This window comes from Mytilus trossulus, chromosome 13 (genome assembly GCF_036588685.1).
Source record: "Mytilus trossulus isolate FHL-02 chromosome 13, PNRI_Mtr1.1.1.hap1, whole genome shotgun sequence".
Lineage (NCBI taxonomy): Eukaryota > Metazoa > Mollusca > Bivalvia > Mytilida > Mytilidae > Mytilus > Mytilus trossulus.
Window position 1 is genome coordinate 24,572,739 of NC_086385.1, and position 7,771 is coordinate 24,580,509.

The following is a 7,771-nucleotide window of genomic DNA, read 5'->3' on the forward strand; positions in this document are numbered from 1 at the left end:
CAGGTTCAATTGCAAGAAATAAGAAAAGGTCATTTAAAATTGATGTAATTGAATAGATAAGAGAGCTAAAGGTCATATTATTATTGTCAATGAAGAGGTTACCCTGCATCTTTTAGAAAATACATACTATTGTATTGTGTGTTCAAATTCGTTATTTGGTTCATCAGTAAAAAAGTCTAAAGACCAGATTTTTTAGATGTTATAGCAGACCTAGAACATACTATGTTTAACATTAATCATTAAAGTCAGACGTAAGTCATGCTATTCATTTTAGTAAAAAAAACATTTGTCAGTATGTATGCAATATGTTACCAAGTTTTCAAACAGATATATTACACTTCAAGAGTAAATAAGTTTCCGTTGATGATTATGACATAATTTATACAGAAATACGTTTCAAAAATATTATTTTGCAGGTACCTGAATAACAATCGAGTTACGACACTGGACATAAATCATAAAACATGCATTTTGTTAAATCAAAAAACTGTGATTGAGAAGAGATGACATAATTTTTATTGAAATTGAAGGCAATTCTTGCAAAAAGCAGTCATCATAATCAATCTGGTGCTATAAATAAGTACATCTTTTATTAGAAATCCACATTATCGGAACAGTAAAATCTTTACAATTTGGACTACTAAAATTTGACTTTCTTTTTTTTGTCCCAAAACTAACTAATTGTTGAAGGTTGTATGGTTGCCTCTAAAGACAAGAGTAGTATACCGTTGTTCGAAATTCATAAATCGATTGAGGAAAAAACAAATCCAGGTTACTAACTAAAACTATATATATAACAATGTCCATTTTCCTGACTTGGTACAGGACATTTTAAGAAAAAATGGTGGGTTGAACCTGGTTTTGTGGCTAGCCAACCCTCTCGCTTTTACGGCCATGTTCAATATAACATTAAAATGACAATACCACATGACAGGACTACAATACAATTACATGGGAGAACATACAGGACAGAGAAACACACAAACAATAGCTATCAGGTTTATAATTTAATACGCCGTTTCGTATACATAAGACTCATCAGTGATGCTCCGATGAAAAAAGTTCGAAAGCCAAAACAAGTAAAAAGCCGAAGAGCACTGAGGACCAAAAGTACCACAAAGTTGTGCCAAATACTGCTAAGGTTATCTGCCTGGGATAAGAAAATCCTTAGTATTTAGAATAATTTATGCAATATGATGTCATACTTTTGCAAACAGTAAATTTATATAAAAAAAGACTATATAATAGATATACATGTTTAACACCGAAGTGGTGACTAACTACAGAAAAAAAACGAATACGTAAAACAATCAGCAAATAAAAAAGGCACAGCCGAACATCGTATTATATGTTAGCCGAAGAGATCAACGCACAAAAGTGACGTCACATTTTCCAAAAAAAATGGATAGAGTTCAAGATTAAATTTGTAATACTGATATTGCATGTATTAATAACAATGAAAATTACAATACATATTATTATCGCTATTTTGTGCCTTTTTCCTTTGGTCTTTTTTTGTGATAATTTTCATATCATGCTTCTCGCTAGATATGTAAAAATTATCACTAGAAACTAAGGAGACCACGTGGCGTTGCTAACGAAATTGACATTGAAATTGACAACGTCGTCATAGGTAAAACAGCGATAAACAGATTATCATTGGTCATCTCAACTCGATTGCTTTTCTCACTTTCGCTGTTCCAGCTCAAGCGAGAAAAATCAATCTCGTTGAGATAATCAACGATAATCTATAAATATAAAATAGTGGTAGTACTTAGATTATTTGTATTATCTAGCCGTGTCGGTATTTCTTCTGAATCAAACTGTAAACCAAATACATCCTTTAAATTTAATTGACCCAAACTAAAATCTTATAATTGAACTGGGTGTTTAATAGAACATAAAAAAATAATAAGATTAACTACTACAAACGAGAAGACATTCGACAAAATCCGATGAGAATAACAAGTATAACATCAAAACTAAATACATGAATTTTGGATAGAAACATACCGTGACACGTCTTATAGAAAGCTTACATCCACTTCATTTGAACTTTCGTGGATAGTTGTCTCATTGGCATACCACACCTCCTTTTTTGCACATTATATGACCTTATCATTTGATACAGCCATCTGAATTATGAGTTTCTTCTAGTATGTCCTATTTCAGAGTCATTAACAAGATATAATTCAAGACAGAATGTGTAGAAAGAAATATCAATCTATAATTCTGATTCTGATCAAGCGCAACAGTTATATTTGTTCCATTGTACATTTGTAGCTTTAACATGGTACACACATTTTCTAAGTTGCGTTTATTTTATCCTGCATATGAAAGGCATACCATATTTATACCAATATTACTTTGTTAACAACAATACTAAGGAAACCATTGAGCAAATTGTGACATAAGAGTCAAAGAAAGTATAGCTGCTAGCTATGGACCTGATTAAATGAGGTTATAAATTTAACACGTGATACGACCTTTCTGAAAGTCTTTCATCACCCTTGTATTGACCTATCTATTTTAAAATATGGTCCATTTGATATTTGTTTTTGCTAGCTTATCATAAATGACACGGTCAAACAGTGTGAATACAAAATTGATTTTCATAGACTTTACAGCAAACCTTAAAGATGTCTTCGTCTTGTGTTAATTATTTGAGCCATTGATGAATAATAACTATTTATTATATTATGTAATCTTTCAGTACGAATACAATATACTAACCAGTGTTTAAAAAGATATACTGCACTTCCGTTGATCTATTAATGTATTTTTGTTTACATTGATGATGATGCTAGTTGCAATGCAGAAATGCGTTATGTTATTTTGAAGTTACCTACAGATCAATCAAATTAAATTCCCCATATGTTGCTGATTTGCTATTCCATTATATCACCCTCTCCTTTATGTTTTTTCTTTAAATGTGAAACACCATTTTTTTTTGTAAAAGCATAAAGTCAGTATTTCATCATTTCGAGAACTATTACCAATTTTCCCAAAGATGATTAAATATTGTTTTAAATTATTTGGCATAACTTCTAACGTGTATCATTGCATGGTTTTGTCTTACTGTTATTGACGTCTTTACGTATATCCATAGGGTGGTGAATGTGTACTGATTGATTTTTAGTATTCGATTCATGATTTTTATTAGTAGTTATTGGCTTTGTACTAGCATTCAGTAACTGCGAGGTACTTTCATATCTGTACTGTGTGTCTTTTGTGTTTATTTGAAATACTTATGTGTGCTTTGTATCGATCATATGAGTTAAGCCCATATAAACTGAGTGTTATAGTTTGCTGTTATAGTGTCCTGCTAACCAGCTTTGGCGCAAGCAGACATGTTTAAACATGTTTAACCACTCCATATTCTGTTTCTGTATGTTCCAAGGCAGGAGCCTGTAATTCAGTGGTTGTTGATGTTTATCATTTTTGTTTTTCGTTTATTGTTTTGTTCACAAACAAGTTCGTTAGTTTACTCTTTTGAATTGTTTTTCATTCGTCATATTGGGGACTTTTATAACTTACTATACAGTATGGTTTTTGCTCATTGTAGAAGGCTGTATTGTGAGTATAGTTATTAACTTCCACATCATTTGATATCGAAAGGAGAGTTGTATCATTTGCAAGCATACCAAAAAAAAAAGTAGGTCGTTTAAATTAATGCAATTGCATATATTAGTCAACTTAAGCTCATCTAAATATTGTCAATGGGGTAGTTGCCCTGTATCTGTATTATTGTTTACGAAACAATAGTTAGCTGGACCAGAAATGACAATTTTTTCATATAATTTAGACTCTTTCTAAAAAGGAGTGCACTTATCAATCCGGTTATCAACGTCTACGAAGAGCAATTCAGTTTTTCAGACTAGCATAAACGCTGTACTTTGTTTTCAGTTGACTGTTTTATATTTTGCCCAAACACTAGAATAGATTTGTACGAAGAATTTAATGTCTAAAATTATTTCTAGTTTATCCTGGTGTATGTTTATTAATAAAATATATACGCAAAAGTTTTACAGTAGTGAATAATTTCGTTTTAATTTGAGTTGGTACCATTTGTAAGACGTAAATAGTAAGAACAATAAGATGTGGTGAATTGATTTGATTATATAACTTAGGTGATATGAATTTGATCGATGTAGAGATTCTCTTATTTTTTTTAAAGACAAGATAGTTAACTGGAGCAAAGATGACAAAAATGTCCTGATAAAATTGAGACTTATTCAAAAATTGGAACTTTAAGATCACCATACGGCCTTCAAAAATTAGCAAAACCCATATCACATAACAAGCTATGAAAGGCCCCGACAATACGAACGTAAAACAATTCAAACGAGAGAACTAAGGCCTTTAAACAGAAAACGAAAAACAAGTATGATATATGTATATAGCAATAAATGACAACCTTTGAATAATGTTCTAACATTGGACTAAAAGGATTAAATTCTTGTCTAAGTCGTTAACATCCTTAAGGTAGCCACGGTCGAAATGATAGAAAATGACGGTAAACAAACCTATATTATGCAGGTCTTAAATGAAAACATGGTGTGGTCCCTCGCTTAATAATACAAAATAGAATAAATCAAGTCGGTCCATGAGGACACAGATACATTCTTCCTTCTCCATTTTGTTCAATACAAAACCCGAAAAAGATGTACTTTTTCTTTTTTACGCCAGACATTTGAACTGAAGTCATGAAATTACCCTTGACAATGTAATATATAGTGTTAAGTGAAGAAGGAGCAAATATTATGGCGTTGTGCTTATAACGTGAATAAATTAAAAAAAATAGAATTAAAAGCGTAAATTAATTTAACCGAATGTAAACGTACTCGAAATAAACATTGTCTCACCTCGTAAACTGGATTAATTTATGATGACACATCAACTATAGAAAAAAAAACGAAAGATAAGAAGAAAGACTACCATACTATATTTTTCACAATTTGCAAAACATATGGTAAGCTTTGAAAAATGTACCAGGATTATAATTTAGTACGCCAGACGCGCGTTTCATCTACATAAGACTCATCAGTGACGCTCATTTCAAAATATTTGTAAATTCAAACAAGTACAAAGTTGAAGATCCAAAATTCCCCAAAGTTGTCTTTTGTAGATTTTGTAGTAAAAAGCCCTATGCAGCAACATGTTCAACATTAAAAGATTGAAAACAAACTACCGGATCAGTATAACTAACATTAACAAAAATATCTAACATGACAGACAGGAACAAACGACAGACTTTAGGGAAACAAGACTAAGTTGAACACTTGTGTTTGATCATTTGTTCTTTTGAGCATTAAAATATGTTTCAACTAACTAACGACAACCACCAAATTACAATAATATAGCTTTAAACGATACATGCATATAGAGGCGATATTTAATATTTTTAAGAGTTCAGTTTTGTACTTACTTTGGCTAGTCAAGTTTGAATCCCAACATTCGAATGAACACAAACTGTACATATATTTTTGAAAGGGATTACCCATTCTCATTCTGGGGGTTATCTTGATATTAATATTTTCAGAACAACCAAAAACATTATACTTTGAACTTTTTCCACGAAACTTTCTTCTATTTTGTCTTTTAAGGCACTTACAAAAAAAGAATTTAATATAAATATGTATAAACGAATGTAGCTATATAACGATTAAATTCTGATTTTTCATCCAGTGCAAAATTCTAGAGGTCAGACGATCTGAATTAAGATATTTCAACATTGGTTTCAACATACTGTGGATTCATTTATTTTCATGGGTATCAATTTTTGTGGAATGCTGAAAACTTGCATATTCGTGGATATTTGATTTCGTGGTTTATACAATCTATGTATACAAAGCCTATTGAAAATATGATATTCGTTGAACATTTGAATTCGTGGTTCACCTGTACCCACGAAACCCACGAAAATTGGTATCCAACGAATAATAATGAATCCACAGTAGCTGTTTTAAATTTGGTCACTAAGATAAATATATATAGGTATTCAAATTTTATTTTGATTATGTAGTAAAACTGTTTGAAGACCAAGTTTTTATAGCAGACATTGACCATGTTGAACATGTTATATTTTTGGATTTTAAGATACATACTTTTCAAAAATGTTATTTTGCAAGTAGCTGAACAATAACCAAATTTCAACAGTAGAGGTACATCTCTTTCGGGGTTTAAGGGCTCTAACAAGATTGTAAGTAATTTGATTTTACTAAAACTAATTTGCCTTCGTGTGTTCACAGTGTGGGAACGGAACTGTACGGTTTTCTAACAATTTGGTCATTCGGTAGACTGTCAAGCGGTGCTCCGACATTCGCAAAATAACAAGTTGCTTGATGGAAACTTTGACGAACTCTTATGTTCCTATATAACGTTTCTGCTTCAAGTTTTGATAGCTAAAACATTCTTTATGTAAATATGAACCAATAAAATAATAAGGAAGATATATGCATCAAAACGTTTTCCTTAGAATGGTGGAGCTCCGTGTAAAACAACCAAAATGGTCACACAACAGCGATCAAAAATGTCAAATAAACATCGAAAAATAAATGTTTGCTACTTGAATTTTCACATGTACCTTTTCTGATATATAGTCTTACCTGTCTGAAAGTTTCAAAGCCATTGTCCCAGTAGAAATCCAAATATATTAATTTTCTCCAAGTCGGATATTTTTATTGACTGTACAATCGCTCGCAAGTTGACTGTAATATCACTCGGAGCCTTCCTGTACAATCACTCGGAGCTTTTCTTTTCATCGTTTGGCCAACTAGACTACTCCGAAAGGAGGGTAACCTACTTAACCTTCTTATGACTTCACGGTCCAGCTAGCAAGCAAGCTAGGCAATGCATTTTGCTGTAATAGTTTCTAGTGGCATATGACTAATTATAACTCTTATGTAGATAATGCTAAACTTCTTCTGCCACATTCATGATCAGTTTATGTTTTCCATGATACTTTTGTCATCTAAATATTTATTAAAACTACTGCAATCCAATACAATATATGTCTGGTATGATTTTTCTCTCCTTTCTCTGTTACGATTTTTGGTATTGTTATCGATTATTGTTTTAACCTAAATTACACACTCAAAAGTGTTAATGATTTTTGAACGTTTCATTTGAATGGCTGCAGCCTACATTAGCGGATCTGGTATGCGGGGAGAGGGTGTTTTTGGTGGTTGAAGCCTATTGTTTTCGATTTTTATGGTGTTCTGTGGTTTGGATCCCCCTTTGTAGAAAGGCGGGATCCGCACCTGGTTTGATATCGTCAATGATAGTATGATGATCCGATTATTCATCTGATTTTTATAGTTTGGTCTTGTGCTGTGATAGTTTTGGGGAGAAATGAGCGCACACAAACATTTTTACCGTTGCCAAATTCTTTATGTACCTGTTTTAAGTCAAAAGCTCGTAATTTAGTGTATGTCGTTGGTTCGTGTCTGTCATATATGTTTTTCGTAAATTGTTTTATTATGCATTAGGCTGTCAGTTAAATTCGAAAGGTATTGATTCTTATTTTTCTTTTCGAGACCTTTTATAGCCGACTATAACTGCTTAAATCCATTTATTTTTTAACTTTGACAATCATATCACATCTCCTTATTTTTATGTTGAATATATAAATGTGGTTTGATAAAATGTTGTTTTCCCTAAAAAAAAAACAACTGTTTCGTTTGTTTGTCGGATGCTATAGTTGGGAATATTAAAAAGTTCCTGAATCGTGACATTGATATAAAAAAAAATGTTGAAGAATTTTGTGTTT